Source organism: Cricetulus griseus, chromosome 7 (assembly GCF_003668045.3).
Source record: "Cricetulus griseus strain 17A/GY chromosome 7, alternate assembly CriGri-PICRH-1.0, whole genome shotgun sequence".
Classification (NCBI taxonomy): domain Eukaryota; kingdom Metazoa; phylum Chordata; class Mammalia; order Rodentia; family Cricetidae; genus Cricetulus; species Cricetulus griseus.
Window position 1 is genome coordinate 33,534,337 of NC_048600.1, and position 21,689 is coordinate 33,556,025.

Consider the following 21,689-nt stretch of genomic DNA (forward strand, 5'->3'; position numbering starts at 1 on the left):
GAGGGAGGGAGGGAGGGAGGGAGGGAGGATGGGAGGGAGGATGGGAGGGAGGATGGGAGGAGAAGGAAGGAAGGAGCTATCTGAATTCTGCAGCTCTTTCAACAGCACACTGAAACTTCAGTTGTAACAAAGTGACTGATGCTATTGCCTTCAACACACCTTTCCCTTTGACCTTTACTCTACATAAACATACTGTAAAAGTAAATGACTATTGGGTGGAAAAGTGAACAAACTGGTCTCCCTGGATTCTGCTGACTGCCTTTGAAGGAAGCCTGAACATTTAGCTCAATCATGAGCACGGACTGCTCTGTCACTAGATATTGAAATCGTTACTACTGCAACCTGCCCTAAGGCGGTTCATTAACTCAGATAAACATGCACTGTACGTGCCCTCTGCATTGTTGAAGTGTGGACTTCATGCAACAGGGCCAGGATCACATTACAAAGCTGCTGTGTGTCTTCTCTTGTGTGGACTTGGTTATTGTACTAAGCACACAGTGGAGGATGGCGGTGGGAAAAATGCATTCAGCCAGCCTGTCTTCCAATGGAGCTGGCTGGCTCCAAAGAGGTCCTTCCAGCTTGGGATAGGAAACTGTGAAAAGCTAATAAGGATTAGACCTAAAGGTTTGAAACTATTAATAACACTGAAATTTAAGTAAATTCTTAGGGGTTATAGCAAAGATAATATTCCATACCTTAGCTTTTCCTTTGTTTTGGGGGGATGTGTTTGTATATTTTCTGGTTTGAGACAGGCTCTTGCTGTGGAGCCCTGGCAGAGCGGGTACTCATAATGAAGCCTAGGCTGATATCTTTTAGCCTCCTGAGTGCTAGATTACACATGTGTGCCACTATTCCTAAGAATGTCTTTATTCCTAATTGTAAAGAATTCTATACTGTGAACCAAGTATGAAAATTGCATACAGAAGATATGTGTGCTTTCTTTACTCATCAGTAAAATCCAGAAGACACACATCTTCCAGCTGGCCAAGTACATCCATTTGAAAACTACTCTCTATGTTCCTTGTAGTGATATTGCTTCTGGCTTTTCTCTACAAGAATCCACTGAACTCACTCAAGAGACTCAGGTTCACTACGAATCTCTTCCTGGGGATAGGTAGATGCTACTAGCATGAGCCTCAGGCTCCCCTGGGGAAAGGTTCTCAGTTGCCTCTGAAACACCTCCTTCTATCTTCTCAGAGGAACAATTTTACAAACAGCAAGTTTTTAGTGGACAGAACAATTCCCTGCAGCATTTTGTACAACATCATAGCCTAAGCCAGACCCATACTGGCCTGCTAACCCTGTGAATGTTCAGTGGCTACGGCACTCTGGAACACAGGCTCTGTGACACACCTGTAAATATCCTCAGTCCCAGGGAGCAATGGTATCCATTAAATAAGATGACAAGGAAACCACAGGACCCAGAAACTCACTTTCTGGTTCTTGTTTTTATGACATTTAAAAATTAAATGATTCTGTACTAGGTAAACAGTAAGAAAATAAATTATGCAAAAAGTAGAAGCATACAACATCTGACAGATCTAGACTTTCACTGCTTAAGATGTCCAGCCTTCCATCACAGTGGTGGGCAGACAACTGCTGTGGTTTGAATGCCACTGATGCTTCAGAGTCATCTCTGCTCCCAAGTGACATCTCTACTGTCAAATATGGTCCCAGGATTTCATTTTACCGTGAAAGGGAACACTGTTCCATGCCATGACGCAGCATCTGCCACCAGTTACTAATCATTTGGTGCTTCATACCCAGCAGCCCCCAGCACCCTCACTATGATAGGGAACATCCAGGTGATAGTGACTGTCACAGCCACAGAGCTACTTCGAATTACTAACAGCTCAAGGACAGCTAACAGGTCAGCTCCTGTCTCCCAAGCCAGGTGTGACCACACCTGAAGAGAATGTGAACTCACCTCACCATGTACACCTACAGTTTAATTATTCTCAATGGGGTCAATATTCTTTAGTTTGCCTTAATCTAAAGGTCTGTCTTAGTGACAGGGCTGGCTGCATACAACACCTTATATTCTGAGCAGCTTAAGTAGAAAGTTTGTGTAAAGACGTTACCCACTGAGCCATTTTACCAGAAAGACCTGGCTTCACTGAATAAGTAAAACGGCCCAACTTGGATAACATCTTTGCTGTAGAAGCATGAGGCCCTTGCTTTGATCCCTAATACTTCCACTATCTCCCTGTAGCCCCCACCAGCTGGGCATAGAGCTCCATACAGCCAGCCAATCTAGCCACATCAGCAAGCCCTAGGTTCAGTGAAAGACCTATCTCAAAATGCAAGGAGGACAGCAACATAGGAAGATACCTGAGGTCACCCTCTGGCCTCCACCCCAACATACATCTACATTCTATGGAATGGCTTTCTTAGCAGTAATGCTACTTCTTAGCATGCTTAAAGTAGCTTTAAATTATGACAATTCTGATTTTAAATGCTACCAGTGCTTTTGAGTGTATAATTTTGTGAAAAGCTGTAACAAGATGCATTCTGAATGACTTCTCAGTCATTCGTCCACTGTCTATTCAACATGGCACAGGGGTTTTGTGCTTCAGGGCCGGCAGCCATGTCTTGCGATGAAGGTCCTGCTTTACCTGCTATAGGCTGAGATTTCCATGGATAATAAGACTGAGAAAAGGAGCTAGCAGGCCACAAAAACTCCCACTCTCTTAGGACTTCTGCTGTCTTTGAAATGGAAACTAAAACCGAAATTCAGACTTCAGTAGACAGGAACAAGAATGACCTAAACAGCTTCTATTGCCCCTTTGTCCATGAGGAAACCAGACAGCATGAACACACCTGTCATGGATGCTTGAGAAATGTGTGTTCACATATTGTGTGTATACTCTCCTTCCCTCCCTCTCCTTACCTCCCTCCCTCTTATGAGTGCTGTAGCCTGTCTTAGGGCTTCTATTGCTGCGATGAAACACCATGACTAAAGCAACCTGGGGAGAAAGGGGTTTATGTAGCTTACACTTTCATACTGCTGTTCCTCATCAAAAGTGAGGGCAGGAACTCATGCAGGGCAGGAACCTGGAGACAGGCCATGGAGGGGTACTGCTTACTGGCTTGCTCCTCATAGCTTCCTCAGCCTGCTTTCTTATAGAACCCAGAACCACCAGCTCAGGGATGGCACCACCCACAATGGACTGGGCCTTCTCCCATCAATCACTAATTAAGAAAATGCCTTACAGCTAGATCTTATGGAGGCATTTTCTCAATTGAGGTTCCCTCCTTTCAGGTGACTCTAGCTTGTGTCAAGTTGACATAAGATTAGCCAGCACACAGCCTACCTTTCTTCTTTGTCTTTTTTGTATTTTTGAAGCATGATCTTACATAAACACAGGTACTGAACTCCTGACTCTCCTTCCTCTACCTCCCAAGTGTATTATGTATGGCCCTTGCAGCCACTCAGCTTAGCTTCTATATGCACTTTACAAGAATGCATTTCAGTGGTTTCTCCCTCAAGTCTTTCTGACTGCATCTCAGTAAAGACAGATCCTTTGGATTTGCCAATGTCCCATTATTTATGCTCTGTCCCAAAAAACAAAAACGAAAACCAGGGCTGGCAAAATGGCATGAGATCATGCCTGCTTGCCACAAATTAGAATTACCTGAGTAGGAAGCCTCATCTGAAGAAGTGTCCTAATCACTTTAATTGATGTGGGAGACCCACTCCAACTGTGGCTGGTACATTCTCATAGCAACCAAGAGAAAAAGGTTATGGCAGAAGGGAAATCAGTAGCCTTTTTCTCATGTGGCCTCCTCTTACCACCAAGGTCATCTGTTGCTGCTGCTTCCTTCAGTGGAGTCTGGAGTTGCCAGACTTCCATCGTGGGCTGAGGATGAGGGGCCATCGGGAATCTTCTAGGTTTGGCGCCAGACTAGGACTGCTGAAGCACCCAGCCCTATGAACTGACCAGCTAGCCATTGGGTTACAAGCCTCTCCCGTGAGAGACAGCTACTATGGTATGACACCAACTCCTGAAGTATCCCAGTCTCTCAGCTGTGAGATAAATGCTACTATTTTAACAGAAGCTGGCTTAATAAATTCTTTTATATATAATAAATACAATAATATAATCACTCATCCCATTGCTTTTGTTTCCCTGGAGAACCCTGACTAATACACATGACCTGAGTTGAATCCCCAGAATTCATGTAAAGGTGGAAGGAGAGAACCAACTCCACAAAGCTGTCCTCCGACCTCCACACATACACCATGGCACATGAATGCATGCACATGGGTACATACACACACACACACAAATCCCATCTTGATATCACCTACATAATAATATACAAGTAAAGTAAAATAAAGGAAACTCAAAACGTAATCAATGTCAAGTGTGTGAAAAGTGGTCCTCCTGTAAATGGTACACACAACAGAGGAGCAGCCCCGGCAAGCAAAGGCTCTTTTCAGCAAAGCCTGTGCTTAGAATGCCTGGATAACAGCTGTTTACTCATCACAACACTGGGGCTGTGGCTTCTGTTTTAAATGGCACCACCCTTGAAGAGTTAATTGGTAAAGACCAACACTAACTACTTCCTAAAGAATAATTAACATTTTGGAAAACAGAATAAGCTGTAGTGCAGTGAATCAGGTACACTTTGGTTACTTTTTGCGGGAGTAGGTAAGGATATCTCCTCAAATCAACAATCTTCCACTAACGTTTGATAGCTGATTTAAAGTGTGATGTTATAGGTAAAGGTCTGAGATCCTGGCACAGGCATTTCCCACATGATTACTTAACCTTTGTGGGAAACTCCACACCTTTATTTATTTATGCTTTAAAATTGCCTGTGTGTGCAGTGCATGCATGTTTACATATGTATGCATGCATGTGAGTGTATCATCTGTGCACATGTCTGTGCAGAACCAAAGTTAACATCTGGCGTTGAGCTCAATCACTCTCTACTTTATTTCTTGAGGCAATTACTCTCCCAGTTGAAACCCAGAGCTCCCTGATGAGCTTGTCTCACTTGCCCATTTGCCTGCTTGTGCCCCCAGAGTGCTTGGATTACAAGAGGCCAAGTCTGCCCAGCTTTACGTGACTCTGGGGATCCAAACTCATGCACTCATGGCCATGCTGCAAGTACTTTATACAATGAGCAATCTTCCCAGCTCATATTTTTGCTTTTTTGAGATAGGGTCTCACTCTGTAGCTTGGCTGGCCTGGAACTCTCTTAGTAACCTAGGCTACTCTAGAACTCATAGTAGCCTCTGGATGCTGGGATTATAGGTGTGAGTCCTGAGTCACCACATCTGGCCCAGGTTATTCTATGATGGACTGTCTTCTCAAAGACTTTGAGTATCTTTGTGAAAATGCATCCTATGCAAGGCCTCAATCCATCTGAAGCAGACTCAGACAGAACAAGCATTTGTCTACAGTTCAAATATCAGTTATTTTTAAATAATTATAGCAGCATATCTCACAATAATTTAACTTCTTACAGAGAACTTGGCTTCTTACAGAGAAATGTATATTAACTACAACTTGAGAAGAGCCTGCATATGCAGCCAAATTTAATCAATGCTCTGTAAAAGAAAAAAGAGAGAAAAAAAAAAGAAAAACAACCTATCCCTCTATCCCTGGGAGGCCTCTTTTCTGAAGGGAAATGGAGGAGGAGTGGATGTAGGGGTTGAGATGTACTGAAAACAAAAAAAAAATAAATTTTAAAAAATAGTGAAGACTCAAATAAGCAAAAAGCTAAATAAAAATTGCTCACATCTCTACTGTATAATAGAAAGAAAAGATTCTAGGCAACAGGCAACAGGCAACAACACTGAAAATACACTTGGCCGTTTTTATCCATCAGTTCTGCAGTTATGAGTTCAATAGTGCACATACAAGATATCTTTAAAAAATACTGCTTTTATCCTGTACATATCCTCCTTTCCCTAAACGATAGAGTACAACATTTACACTATACTGGACACAGTAAGTAATCTCAAGATGATTAAAGTAGACAGAAGGAGCTGGAGAGATGAGTCAGCACTTCAAAGAGTGTGGGCTGTTTTTGCAGAGTACCTAAGTTCAGTTCCCAGCACACATACTGGGCAGCTTATAATTGCCAGAAACCCCAGCTCCTGCAGAGTACCTAGGCCATCACAGGCACCCGCTTTCATGCATATATCCTGCAACACACATAATTAAAAAGAAATCTTTAAAGAAGACAGAAGACTGTGTATAGGTTATATGTAAATATTACATCACTTTACATAAGGGTGTCTTAGTTAGGGTTTCTATTGTTATGAAGAGACGCCATGACCAAGGCAACTCTTATAAAGGAAAACATTTCATTGGGGCTGGCTTATAGTTCAGAGGTTCAGTCCATTAACATCATGGCAGGATGCATGCAGCAGACATGGTGATGGAAAAGGAGCTCAGAGTTCTACCTCTTGAGCCACAGGCAACAGGAAGTAAATGACTTCAGCTTCTGAGACTTCAAAGCCTGCCCCCACAGCAACATACTTCCTCCAGCAAGGCCCCCCTACATCAACAGGGCCACACCTCCCAATAGTGCTATACCCCATGGGCCAAGTTCAAACACATGAGTCTTTGGGGGCCATTCCTATTCAAACCACCACAAAGGACCTTGCACATTCTGGTACCCACAGAGTGTTTGGAAACAACAGTCATAAATACTGATGGCTGAACATGCAGATACCAATAATAGCATGCCACTGGTATGGTACTGAGATAAGGGTGTTTAGCCTACAAAAGCAACACAATCGTATTTTTGTCATAAAAATACTTTGCCCACTGGGTGGTGGTGCCGAACACCATTAATCCCAGCACTTGGGAGGCAGTGGCAGGTAGATCTGTGTGAGTTTGAGGCCAGCCTGGTCCACAGAGAGAGTTCCAGGACAGCCAGGGCTACACAGAGAAATCCTGTCTGGAAAAACCAAAACAACAACAACTCAAAAGAAAAAACCATTTTGCCCTAGTAAGGACGTAATATTGCTAATATATATAAACACAAGTGTGTTTTTCTAAAACTTAAATAATAAAAATTACAGTATACCCAAGCTTCCAATGGTTTGGTTTTCCTGACAATGGAGAGAAGATGGAGTTGGAAGAGGAGACATTTTAAAACTAAAGGGTTAAAAAAAAAAGTCAAATTCTACTGTCTGATGGTTATTAAGACAGAAATAAGAAGTCTAATTTCAAGATGCCAAGATTTGAAACTTGCGATTTACTTTATTTTTTACATAAAGATGAAACTAAGCTGACATCTGCTATTTGGAATACAAAAGCCTCAATTCTAAAGTCTTGCTGTGAACAGAACTCTTTGAAGGTGAACTTCCAGTCCCTCACTCTCAGAGGCCTTGAGTTACTAAGCCCCTGCTTCGTATCTCCATGGTTGATCAGAGAATGTTTCCTAAGTACAATCTGTATCATTCCAAGTGTTCCATAAACATCTGACATTTACCAGAGAGACCTTCTGCCTCGATTATTGTTAAGTCTCTCTGTCTTTATCATCTTTATTCCCTAAATCTAATTTTAGAAAAAAAAATGTAATTTATTGACAGGAGTATCAACATGTAATTAACAGCATTAAATGTAAGATGGAACAAAAGAAAGAAAAAGTGAAGGAAGACATAGGCACAATAATATTATTTGAACATGGAAATCACAGACCACAGAGTATCTGAACTAGAAATGTCCCTTAGCCAATAAGGTCCAAAGCTTTTCAACCACCTGGCCTGATGCAGTAACTCCCCATCCAAAAGAGGATCCACCCAAGCACCTGCTTCCAACACCAGTCATGTGGCAGGTGCAAGATACTGGCTCTGGAGAGGCAAAGCGAAGAGAACATTCTCTAGCTTCTAGCAATGAAGAAAGTCAAGCCAATCAGATACTTAAAATGTTATCCCCAGCAAGGTTATCCCCAGAAGTGGTATACCAGTCTCACCCAGTCTAAAACTGTTCAGCCTGCTTCCTACCTTCTGCTCTGTTCAACCCTGAACCTCCTTACTCTTGGGCAGAATGGCTCCCAAAGCCACAAACTTGTGAGGTACCCTTGACTTCTCCCTTCATGTCAGATCCTGTGCCAGCTCACCTTCCCAGAATGATGTGTACAGATGAACCTGCTCGACATCTTCCCTTTCTGCTAAGAACTCAGTAATGGCGGCAGAGGACTCTAGCAAAGAGGGCACAAAATTCAAGGCTGGAGTGTCTCTGTGACTTGTGAAAGGACAGCTGGGAGGAGAGACTCACTCACTCTCGGCTTTAGTGTAAGGACAGCCCTACCCAGTGATGAGGCCCACTACACTAATTCCCAGGGTGGCTGCAGTTCTCCCAGTTTCTGCAACATTGTTAGTGTTTGTGTGCCCTTCTCAGGGATCTTCAGAGAATTCTCTTACTCGCAATACTGTATATGAACTTCCTGTTAACTTATAGCCAGGATCCTGACAAACTACTCCTGTGCTTTTGCAGCCTCTGTTTTTTCACTGCACCCCCAGCACCCAGTTTGGGTCCTCACCAGCTCTCAGGTACAGCAGCAAAAAGCACACTCAGGCCCTAGATTATAGGAACTACAATAGCAGCATCACCCCCTTTTCTCTGCTAGATGCCTCAATGCCCCTACCTACTGCTAAGGACAAAATGTGAACTCTGCAACAGGACACATTCAACTCCCACAACCAATATTCTTCCCTAGCCCACCAAAGAAAGATGTGGTACTCTGCTAAGAGTGCTATGCCCTGAGTCAGGCACCCTGGAGGAGGAGCCTGACCTCAGACCACCACCACACATGCTAAACCCATTACTAGGAGGATGCTTTCATTCCTACAAGCATGAAGAAACTGAAGTCAAGTGGCTTTCTTTGGGTTTGTAATAATCTAGGCATCAAAGCATCACATCTAAACCTACACTTTACTATATACTCTGACTACATTGAAAAGCTATTGTAGAATATATATATATATATATATATATATATATATATATAGTATTTTGATCATATTCCACTCAACTCCCCCACTTAACTCCACCCCCACTTCCCTATTCCCTATAACCTCTTGTCTTCTTTTTCTATTTTTATAAGCCAAGGAGTCCAATTTGTGCTGTCCATACCCTCCTGGCAGTGGGGTCACAAGAGACTGCACTACCAGGAGACACACCCTTAAAAAAAACTGACTCTGCTCCAGAAGCCATCAACTATCCACAGCCCCTTAGTTGGGGGGAGGGGGATCATAATCCCACCCCATGTTAAAATGTTGACTGGCTTAATTTTGTGAAGGCAACCTCAGGTGCTGTGAGCTTGTGAGCACATAAGTCCATCACATCCAGAAGACAGCTTTCTCTGGGCCTCCCTAACCTCTGGATCTTACAGTCTCTGACCACTCTTCTGTGATGTTCCTTTCCCCTTGCGAAGGGATGGATGATAAAGATGTTCCATTTGTGGCTGGACGCTTCACTAAACCTACTGCTGTTATTCTGCTAATGGACAAAGCATCAACTTCTCTCTAAATTCATGTTTTTTTCCCCACTGACGAGTGCCGCTCTCAGGACTCATCAGAGAAGTTTCTTTGTGCATGGATGGTGGTCAACACAGAAACTTACAACTGGTCAAAGAGTTGAGTGGGGTGCCCTGTGCACATGGCTTAAACATGCCATTGTGGCAGGTGCCCTATACACAGCACACCCAGTAGAAAGGACCAAAAGAAACAATCACTGGAGACAATGAGAAGTTCTTGTCCCCAAAGTCTGAGTCCATTCTGTGCATCTCCGCTCCCCACCTCAGCACACAAATAAAAAGCCACTACCAAAACAAAACAAAACAAAAAAAGAAGTTCATAAAAACATTATGTCCACCAACTGATGAACAAAATATCGTATATCCACACAACAGAATATACTGAAGTAAAAATGAGGCTCTGATATCTGCTACAACGTAAATAAACCTCAACAACATGCTGCGCTGGATAGTTTTATGTTAACTTGTCATAAGCCAGAGTCATTTGGAAAGAGGGAACTTCAACTGGGAAAATGACCCACTAAATTGGCCTGTGGGCAAGTCTATTGTATTGTACATTTTCTTGATTAATGATTGATGGGGGAGGGCTCAGATCACTGTGGGCAATATCATATATTGGGCTGGTAGTCCTGGGTTTTATAAGAAAGCAGGTTGAGCAAGCCATGAGGAGCAAGTCAGGGAGCAGCTCCCCTCTCCATCAGCTCCTACCTCTGTGTTCCTGCCATGCTTGAGTTCCTGCCTTGGAGTCCCTGAGTAACGGTGTGTGACCCAACAGTTGTGAGCTGAAATAAACCCTTTCCTTTCCAAGTTGTTTATGGTCATGGTGTTTTATCACAGTAATGGAAACCCTAACTAAAAGAACCACATACTAAATGTGTACATTTACATGACATATGCAGAATAGCTAAATCTATGAAGATAAAGATTAGCACTGCCAGGAATGGGATGATGAGTGGGAAGTGACTGTGGAGGGGTTAGAATATCTTTATGGAGAGCTCACAGTATTCTGAACTTAGACAATAATGGCTGGTGTAGAACTCTGTGAACACATTCAAAACCCCTTTTATGAACCTTGCAGTATGTGACTTAAGTATGACTAAAACTATTATTTTAGGAAATAATGGCACAGAGTCATAGCACAACAGTGCCCCTGCTCAGAGGCCTGCTTGAATCTGCCTGAAACAGGATAATCTGTCTTTTCAAATGAGGAAAGGATTGATTTTCCTACCATAAATCCCCATTGTGACCAGCCATAAAATGAAATCCAAGGTAAACAGAGCCAAGAACAAAAGAGAATATAATCTGTAATCAGCCAGTAGGTATAGGATGGAACCAACTCAAGACTACGTGAGGAAAAGTGTTCTCCAACACACAGCTCACCTCCAACTGGTCAGAGCTACTTCAGTAAATCTAAGCCCTTCTGCCTCACGAGGAGAAAATCTGCCAGCCTCTTGACTGGCACAGAATAAGGGAAACAAGCATTCTCTCCTCTGACTACATCAACTTCCTGCAGAAAGCCTGTTTGTACTTGGCTGTCAGATGCCTTTCACCTCCAAGCATTGCTAAATTAAACAAGACTATGCTGTGTTGAACACAGCCAGACACCCTGGCAGGCCAAGAGACTTCATCAGGCAATGGCTAAAGATGTAGGAAATCAAGAGAACGTAGCACTGAGAGGATCACATGGTGTGATGGTCATCCTGTTCAAAACTGCAGACCCTACAACACCAGAGACACTCTAACCATTCCTAACATAATACCTACATCCTCTGTGGCATACACAGACATACAGACAGACAGATCTGAGAGCCAAAGAGAGGATTTCAGCCATGCATTTAAAAACCTACTAGCTACATGCCCAAGGACAATTTTCACAATCTCACTGTGCCCTTCTGTCAGATACTGAATGAACAAAATGAGGTCAGGAAAACAGGGCACAGTACTCAAGAATGCTCCACCGGGAAACGTCTTCCTGCTCACAGCTCCATGTGACACTCCAGGCAGGGCTCACCCTCAGTCCCAGTCACTCAACCAGGCACACTTCTTCCAGGATCCAGCTTCATGGAGCAACCACCAAAAGACCCCATGAAGACTTCATCCTAAATAACCTCCTTCCTCCATGCAGCCCCCGCCACAGAACTGAAGACAAGAAGCCATCAATAAAGTCTCTCATCAAATGTATTAAATCAGGGCGTGACACAAAGCCTTCATTCACCTAACAGGCATTTAAAAGCACTGAACCGAGACACTTGAAGTGCATATTGTGCAGAACAGTAATTGGTAACCTTTCCATAAGACTGATGCAATCTGATTATAATTCCCAAGTGTCAGCAGCCAGTTCTTAAGGTAAAAGAAAAAGGAAGTGGGATGGCTTCAAGCACTTGGGAGAGGGGTGGGAGGGCGTCTTTCCCTGACAGCAATTCTCACTTGACTGACGGCTGCCAGAGCAAGCTCAGACTGGAAAATTCTGTCACATTAGAACTGATTGAAATGCAATCAAGATGAAATTTACTGGGTTTAACATACACACTTAACTTTCACCTTCCTCTCTCTAAAGATAAAGAAAGAAGAAGAGCTGTGTGGAGCTGTGTCTAAGCTAGAGGGGAAAGGCCAGTTTGCACCGTAATCTCACATTAGATGCCAAATCAACCTCTAGGCTCCAAAGCGGCAGCCTTCCTCTGCCTAGCTCCAGATGAGTTTCTATCAGGCCACACACAAGGCACAGCTCTCATGGCTGGCAAGGAAGCAAATTCTTCAGGGAGGATGGGACACAGAGCTGAGGGGTGTGGATGTTAGGGAATAACTTGTGGCCCCAGGCTACTGCTTTCCTCTCCCCCCACCCCATCCAAAACGCTTCCTTCAGCATAGAAATATCAGGAGAGAATAAATCAGACTGACTCTGAGGGCCTACCGTTCCCACCACACAGCTCAGCCTAATCTCCCTTCTGCAAAGCAGCTCCATCTAGAAAGCTGACAGACACACACCCTCAATGCTCAGACTCAACCTCCCACCTCTGCCCAACTTTTAATCCAGCGACCACTGAGTCTGCCAGTTTAAACTCATCCTGCAATGAGAGGAAGCTGCTAGAGACACCCCATTTAAACAGCCACCATGTGAGAACGTCTTGAGATCAGCTTACAGTGCATTTCACCAATGCACTGAGGTTGAATTAAGATTTCCATTCCCTACTCACTTCCCTAAGTAACTTAGAACTCGGGTTCCAACTCATTCTCACCAAAAAAACAAAAGGGCTGTATAAACAACTACTATACCACCAAAGAAAGGGATTCCAGAACCAAGAATTGCAGAATTGTAGGGAAACATAGGGGGATTATACTATTATTCCCAGTAAGACACCAGAGGGCTATCAGAGGAGGCACAGGAGAACCTCTTTCATTCAGGGCCTACTACTGCCTACCAAGTCCACTTCAGTTTAATTGTGAACTATTTATTATATAGTTGTTAGAGTTGGCAAGATAGCTCAGTTGGGGAAGAACTGGGACCAAAAGCCTAAGGACCTAAGTTTGATTCAGATGCCATAATGGAAGAAAAGAACCAACTCCCAAAAGTTGTCCTCTGACCTCTACATGTGCACTCTCCCTCCGCATTCGCGTGCGCATGCGTGCGTGCGTGCGCGTGCGTGCGTGCGTGCGTGCGTGTGTGTGTGTGTGTGTGTGTGTGTGTGTGTGTGTATTGCTTTCTTTCTGAGATGGCACAAATTTAAATTGTACCCCACACACATACCTCACAATTCCTAGCTTTCATAACCTCAACCACCCATTATATCAGAGAAAAGGAAGTTGTGAATAATTTATAATGTTTTCAAAGGAAATGGTTGTAAAAATCATAAAAGACTTACCTCAATAAAGATACTTATTGTCCTGTCTTACATTCTCTTCCTTAGCACCTTTATTATGAACCTGAAAAAAAAAAAGTAGAAATTACTTTTTCTTGACCACCTACCAGCAGGTGATTATAAGTCAGAGCACTGAAGTCACCAAGAAGGGGATGGCCAAGAAACAAAACCCTGACCATGAAGGGAAAACTTCTAAATCCTTCAGGGACCCACAGATGATGAAAACTCTGCATCTGGCTGGGAGCTGGGCATGGCGCTCAGACCACCTGTACCAACCAGGGTGTATCTTCAGTCAGCTATCACACATCTGGGCCCATTTTCTGTGTGTCGACCACAGTGCCCAACTTCAGACATGAAGGTCACATGGGATGACCCTGCCAGGGACTCCTTGGCAGCTCTTGAACATACATGTTGTTCATGCTGTTGTTAGTATAGCTTCCTATAAAGGGAAGTCTGCCTCTCAATACATCTCTCTAATGTATGCTTATGGTTCCTATTACTGTCCTCCAGGGGCTAAGACATGAGTTACTTGACTTGATAGGAAAAAGGAACCACAGTAGATAGAGTCTTCCTTCACTTGTTTAACATCTGGTTTGCCTCTACCAAGTGTTTGCTTGGGTATTAGGTATTTTTCATAGTAGGGACATGGTATCTCTTCAGTTTCCAACTTACCGAGGTACAAATCACCAGTTGAACAAGCTGCTGGATATGACATTTTTATTGAATGCCACACCTGAATGGCAGCATGAGGCAACAGAACATTCTAGATAGTGTTCTAGAAACCAAGACCTTTGGAACATGCCTAGCAGCAACATCACCAGGGTGTATACAAGGGAGGATTAAGTAGTGACAGGCCAGAAAGCAAGAAGGAAGCCTTGAATGCTGGCCAAGCCTCAGTCCCTATACTCAAATGTATTGATTACTGATTGTACTAGGATAGGCCTGTAATCCCAGGTGGTGGTGAAGCTGAGGCAGGAGGATTACAAGCACAACGCTTGATTGAATTACACAGTGAATTCAAGACCAGCTTGAGAAACTCAGAGAGACTCTACCCAAAATTTAACAATAAAAAGAGGGAGAAGCTAGAAGTCTTAGCTCGGTGGTAGAGTGCTTGCCTAGCAAAAAGAGAGACCCTGAATACGTCACCACCACAGCAAAATGACTTTAAAAAAAAAAAAATGATGACCCTGCTCAGACCAAGATCTTAATTCTAATTTTAACTTTCCTATGGCTTTTCTCTTTCAAAAAATTTCAAGGAGAGTGTAGGAAACAGAATGCAAGAAGGCAGAGGTTGAGCAGACTTAAGCATGAGTTTGCCCCTTCCTCCTTAGTATGTCTATTTGTGTCCTCCATATTACTCCTTTTATAGACAAGGCAATCCAGGCTTGAAAAAAGCTAAACAGAATTTTGAGTTATTTCTTTAATGTGATTTCACTTCTTTTATTTTCCCCTATAAAGTAAGGACACAAAGTGCAAAGATGTGCCTAACATACATGGCAGCTAGAACTGAGTTCCCGGACAGCCTCTGGGCAAATACAGCAGAGTACAGTGGATATTTGCAGTGATGCAGCTGAGTCTGCACCCCCTAGAACACCAGGCTAAATCTTAAAAAGGACCAGAGACTGAAGTGTAGAGGTAAACCCACAGACTTAACAGAAACAGGAATGAGGACACTTCAGTAAGTACATCCAAATTCAGGTTCCATAGAAGACCAACAGAAACCATGTAAACCTTAAAGAAAAAGATGTGGATCTAGAGCAATGGCTCCATGGTTAAGAGCACTGGTAGCTGCTCTTCCAGAAGATCTGGCTTCAATTCCTAACACATGGTGGCTCACAACTATCTATAACTCCAGACTCAGGGGATGCAACATCATCTGGTTCCCACAGACACTGAATGATGTAGAGCACAGATACACATTCAGGCAAAACACCTATAGATACAAATAAATTGTTTATTAAAGAGTATCTTTTTTTTTTTCTTTAATGGGGCTGGAGAGTCAAGGTGGAAAGTGAAGACTGGTTGTCCTCTGACCTCTACATGCACAGTCCCTAAACAAGAGTGACATAGTACAACCATTGATTCAGGCTGTGTATGTGTCTTACAGTTGTTACCATAACCAAAAGCACATTGAGGAGGGAAGGATTTATTTGGCTTACACTTGCATATCACTCACTATCCATCATCGAAGGGAGTCAGAACAATAACTCAAATAGGGAAGGATCCTGGAGCAGGAGATGATGCAGAAGTCATGGAGGGGCGCCGTTTACTGGCTTGCTTCCTATGGCTTCATTAGTCTGTTTTCTTACAGAACTCAGGACACCAACTGAGGGGTGACCCCACCCACAATGGGGCCCTCCCAAACCAATCCCTAATCAAGATAAGGCCCTACAGGCTTGCCTGCAACCAGATTGTCTGAAGGCATTTTCTCAGTTGAGGTTCCCACCTCTCAGATGACTTTAGCTTGTGTTAAATTGATATAAAAAAGTCAGCACAGCATGTAATCCACAGATTATTTCACAGCCTGTGGAGTATGTTTATGTGTTATATGTAAACACTATCTTAAGCAAGTCTGGATTTCATTATCTCCACAGAAGTCTTGGAATCAACCCTCCACAGAAACTGAGGACAATCATACCTGTGTAAGTTCAAAATGGTGCAACTCAGAAAGCAAGGAACTATTTATATAAATTAAAACGCACAGCCCACTAACCCAGCAACCCCACTTCTGGGAGCACATCACCATGGCATGCACAGTCTGTAAGACTAAAGACAACATGAATGTCTCCAAGTGGATCTGGCTAAGCAGACCCAGGACAAAACAGATGCCTAGAGCTGTTTTAAAATGCTTTCTGGGCCTGGAGACACCAGTGGCTCTAAAGTTAAGAGCACTGACTGCTCTTGCAGAGAACCCAGGTTTGATTTCCAGAAACCACATGGTGGCTTACAACAAACTATAACTCCTCTGTCAGGGAATCCAATACCCTTTTCTGCCCTCTAAGGTCAGTGCATGCATGTGGTACACAGACATACATACAAGCAACACTCATACACATAAAATAAAAATGAATACACTCTTTTAAAAATGTTTTCTGTAAATGAACACTATACACTAAGTGCTAACATCAAATACTCTCAAGAGCATATAAACTAAGTAACTAATGGAAAGCCAGCAGGGAAGGGCAGGCTACACAGTGCACTGTACTTTATATATAAAAAATTACAGCCCACTGATATTTGCTTGTATCTACAAAGAGAAATGATGGACATATTTATAGGAAATATATAAAAACTATAATGGGGGAGACCCAAGAGAACTGGAAATTTGGCTTTCTGGAAATGCCTGCATTATTTAAGTGTTTGAGTCATATCAACACTTTGTCCATATAAACAGAATTCTTAAACGTTGAAAAAATAATCACACAAAGAGAACTGCCTATAAGCCAGAGTTTACACTTACTGATTAGGAGGGAGTATTTCTCTTAAATTTGATATTGAAAGGCAAGCAAAGCATGTGATGATGCTAAAAGTGGAGTTTCTAGAGCAGCAGCTGTAGCTGACTTGGTAAAATGTAAAGTGCTCCCCACACCTGCCCAGGCTCCAGGTGACCAGCAGTCCTGGGGGCACTTGCTCCACTCTGCTGCTGCTGCTTTGTTTTCATGTGTAGTATGTAATTCACATTGTGTATACCAACATGTGTGTACACGTGAATGTGGCTACATGTGTATGTGTGTTCAAATGCATATGGAAGCCTGAGGTAGATGTTAGGAATCATCCCTGGTTGCTCCTGCACCTTGGTCATAGAAGCAGACTCTCTCAATCAAATCCAGCACTCATTGATATGGTCACACTAGTCAGCTTCTGAGGCTGAAATTAAAGGTGGGCTGCCAAACTCAACCAGCATTTCCCTGAGCCTCCTGTAGAGCTCAGGCTTGTGCTGCAAGCAAAGCACATTAACTAGGCTCCATCTCCACAGTCCATCATCTGGTGCTCCTCACAGGCTCAGCTCAGCACTTGTCTGCTTGACAAACAAGCCCTGGAGCCTTATGAGGAGCTGCTAATGGGGGACCACCAAACCTGAAAAGGGACAAGGTGCTCAGGCAGTATTATGCAGTTGGGTTTCCTATGAGCTTGCCTTGGCTAACACACCAGGGGACAGCTCTCCACATACACTGTCTGCTTCCTACAGTCAGTGTTTTCAAACACATTTCTTCCTAAGTGGTAGCAAATGTGAATCACTAAAATTACTCTAAGGATGACCCATTCGAGAAAAAGTTATCAGAGGAATAACATGCTTTACAGAACGGAAGGGCAAATAAAGCAGTAGACCAAAGTAACTCACGTTAACCTCATGCTGGCAGACGCCAGCACCCCATGAGGCTTTCCTCTAAACACTTTTTTAAAATGGTTCCGAGAATGACAGTAATCTTTAAGTCTTCAGAGTAAAGAATTCCAGTCAAGATGAAGGATATGCAAAGTGAATAGCTTCGTTCTGCAAGTCATCCCTTGGATTCAGTTTTTGTTGTTAGAAATCAACCAATGCATGAACATGTTTGTACAGTCCCTATTTCTCTGAGATGGCATCATCAAGACATGCTCTTAATTCATAATTCATACTCAATTCATTTAAGAACAGATAGGCTGTGCTGACTAGACTTATGTCAACTTGTCTCGAAGAGGGAACCTTAATTGAGTTTGGCTTGTGGGCAAGCCTATGCTGCATTTTCTTAATTGGTGACTACTGTGGGAGGGCCCAGCCCACTGTAGGCAGTGCCACCCCTGGGCAGCTGGTCCTGGATGCTATAAGAAAGCAGGATAAGCCCGGTGGTGGTGGTGCAGAGGCAGGTGGATCTCTGTGAGTTAGAGGCCAGCCTGAACTACAGAGTGAGTTCCAGGACAGACAGAGCTGTTACACAGAGAAACCCTGTCTCAAACAAACAAACAAACAAAGCAGGATGAGCAAGGCAATAAGCAGTGCTCCTCCATGGCCTCTGCATCAGCTCTTCTTCCAGACTCCTGCTCTGATTACCTGTCCTGACTTTCTTCAATGACAGACTGGACTGTGATGTGGAAGTGTAAGCAAAATAAACCCTTTCCTTCCCAAGATGCTTTTGGCCATAGTGTTTACCACAGCAATAGAAACCCTAACTAAAACAGAAGTATTCTTTTAAAGTGGTGATTAATAAAAAACAAAACAACCAAAAGCATTGCCTTTTTACCCAGGAACTAGACAGTGTTTGCTTAAAGCAATAAAAATTAATTACTTTCGATTTAGATGACTTTTCGACTCAGAAGAGTTCACTGTATCTATGACTTGACAACTTTTAATGTTCACAAGTCTTAGACGTTAATTTCCAGTGCATTCCTAGAGTAACAAGCAACCAGAATATTCTATATCAAGAAACAACTTAAAGGGAACAAATTAAAAATAAACTTCTTTTTCAGACTTAAGCAATTTGAAGAAATTTGCTACGTTGTAGCTACAAAATGGACTGAGCTGGACTTTCATGGACAACTTCTAGTTCATACAGTTTTGTTGTGAGCCATCCCCAGAAGGGCTTAGGTGGGAAATTTTAGTTTTCACTTTTGAGCACATCTGTATTTTCCAAATTCTCTAATAAGAATATCAAAAGCAGAAAAGGTCACTTAAGTAGGGGCTGCACGGACTGGTACTCAATGCCACTCAGCAATCACCATCTAGGAGGCTGCTGAGGCTTCCAACTCCATTTTCACCTCAAGCCGCTCAGCAGTTCAAGTGTGACCAACATTCTCAACAAGGATTCCCTCCAAAGAGAAACAGCAGCAGGTGAACAAGTATTAACCCCATATCCTGAGACTTGAGGATAACCAAAGAAAGTGCCACTTACCAAAGACACTGTCTTTTTTATATATCCAGACACATCAGAGAGAATTTTGTTTTTAATTCCCAAAGAAGAATGTGTATTAGATTCTGTTATAATTAGCTAGATAATGGAGCATATGCTTTATATAGTGGTTCTCAAGAGGGCAGAACTGTCCCCAAGGCACATTGTTAATTACTGAAGAGATTTCTAGACGGCAGGCAGCAGAGAGCATCTGGGTTTGGGATCCAGGACCAAGACCCATACAACACGTGGATGGTAGAGGTGATAATGCAGGCTATCCTGATCCACGAGCTCACTATAAATTAACTTTAGGATTCAATACTGAACCGTTGAGCAAGACACTGGGAAATATTCATTATCCTGCCCCACTTATGGAGGGCAAAGTGGTGAGGGGACAGGGAGCCATGGGACCTTCCACAGGGTACATTTCACCAGCACCCCAGCCTAGACACAAGTGGAGTCGCTAATGCTAAACCCAACAATTTCAATCTTCTGCTTTCTTACTATCAACAATAAACATTAGGGATTTGATGTGATCCCTAAATTGGTGATAACTCGGGGTTTGTGATGCAAAAGGTGGGTTACAATGTAGCATGGAATACTATATCCCTGGAGGGCTGTATTATTTGACTGATTCAGGCTGTGATTTATCTTGTATGCTGTCATTCAACCTACACTGTTTTTCTTATTAGCATCAATTATCCCAAGTAAGATGGTCTTCTCAGGTCCCAATCTCTGTTCCCCTCTCTCCCTCTCTCTCTCTCTCCCTCTCCCTCTCCCTCTCTCTCTCTCACACACACACACACACACACACACGTGTACATGTGTACATACGTGTGTCTCCAAACATACTGGCTGCAGCATCTGCAGTATTACTTCCTAGTAGGGCATCTGGGCTATACAAGCGCTACAGCACCTCTTCCCCTTTATTTCTTCCTTACACCTAAATGGGAGCACTCCACTGACCTTGGGTCATGTTTATAAAGGTATATTATCTATGAACTTCGTGTCAGGGTGGCAAAGTGGGCTTTGCAAACATTTGCCACAGAAGTCGGAGGCCTTGATCGCGAGCTTCACAGTCACTCGGCTTCAGACAAGAATCAAACTTCAAAGTTTCCTTTGCCTGAGGCAAGCCTTGAGCTATCCCGCCTGCCTGAGACCCCCCACGCCCAGCGCACCCCTCATCACTCTCAGCCAGCGTCTGCTCTCTCACACAGGGCCAAGAGATGCTTCTTGAACATTCGGGGCTAGGGGACCTTCTGGAATAGGACAAACTTTCTCCCTAGAAGCATGGGACGCTGCGTGCAATTTCAGGAGGGCTTCCAGGCACACACCCTCTGCAGCCCCGCGGGGGCCCCAGGAGAAGGGCGCGAGCAGGACTGGGGAGAAGGATGGACGGTCAGCCCGGGGCGTGGGCCGTCCCCATCCCACCACGTCCCCGCAGTGTGGCTTCGGCCAGGCGCTGCAGCTCTCTGCAGTTCCAGCGTGGGAGCAAGTAACGCGCCTGACACCAACCAAGCCAAGGCTGCCGGGGAAGATAGGGTGGCGGCCGCGCGCAGGGACCCCCGGAGAGGGACGCCTGGCTCCGGTGGCCCGGAGACCGCGGCCGCCCCGCCCGCCCGCGGCGCGAGTCCCGGGACAGCGCGCACCAGGCGGCGCCGCAGCAGCCTCGAGGAGCCACCGAGGACACGGGCCTTCTACTCGCCCCTCTCCCCGAGCCCGGCCTCGCCCTCCGCAGCTCTCCCCTTCCTCAGCCCAACGGCTGCCTCTTGCCCGTCCGCCGCTCACCTCCCGGGCCGCCGCCGCTGCGCCGCCGCCGCCGCCGCAGCTACCGCCAGATCTCGCGAGACTTCGCTCCGCCCCGCGCTTACACCCCTCTCCCGTACGAACGAGGAGGGCACCGACCCCGGCCTGGAAGCTCCAGGAAGCGCCTTGTAGACCCCAGGGGTTTACCACCCGCTTCTCTTCTCCCACACGGCATCCGCCCACGCACGTGACCCGGAAGGGTTAAAGCCCAGGTGCGAGGCTGCTACCACGGCGCTCTCACCTGGCTGCCCCGGGGCGCATGCGTAGACCGGGCTCCAGAGCAGCGAGCTCAGAAGTTCTGCACAAGCTCTGGCTGCGCCCGAAGTCAGATGGTCAGTCAGTTAGAGCATGCTGTCCCAGCACGCTCACAGCTTATGGTGCCTGACTGAGTGCATTCTTACCGCCTCCACAGTCCAGAGTGGGGGTCAGCCAGGACGAGCAGACCCTTTGTGGAGTTGGGGCTTCTGTGATGCCCGATCCGCACCTCGGTTTGGCCCCTAGGGCCCCCTCCTTCTCTTGAACCCAGCTTCACTCCCTACCACTCAGAGTTCTCCAGAGTAAAAGAGGTGACCCTGGCAGGTGGTCTGTTGTAACCCACCTTTGTGCAGCTAGATACTGCATGCCCCTCTTTGCACCAACTCCCTAGAGCCCTAAA

At 44.5% G+C, this 21,689-nt stretch overlaps 1 protein-coding gene across 6 annotated transcripts in view; it reads right to left on the reverse strand.

Moving 5' to 3' along the window:
- Mrtfb (myocardin related transcription factor B) overlaps window positions 1-21,139 on the reverse strand; it is a 151,477-nt gene extending 130,338 nt beyond the window's left edge. For 5 of the 6 annotated variants that reach the window (XR_004770672.1, XM_027424764.2, XM_027424762.2 and 2 more), the window contains exons 1-2: window positions 21,017-21,139; window positions 13,368-13,428 (exon numbers count right to left, since the gene is read on the reverse strand). The gene's annotated coding sequence lies outside the window, so the exon portion shown is untranslated. The remainder of the gene's footprint in view (window positions 1-13,367; window positions 13,429-21,016) is intronic. The other variant, XM_027424767.2, reaches the window with a different exon arrangement.
- Window positions 21,140-21,689: the final 550 nt, after the last annotated feature.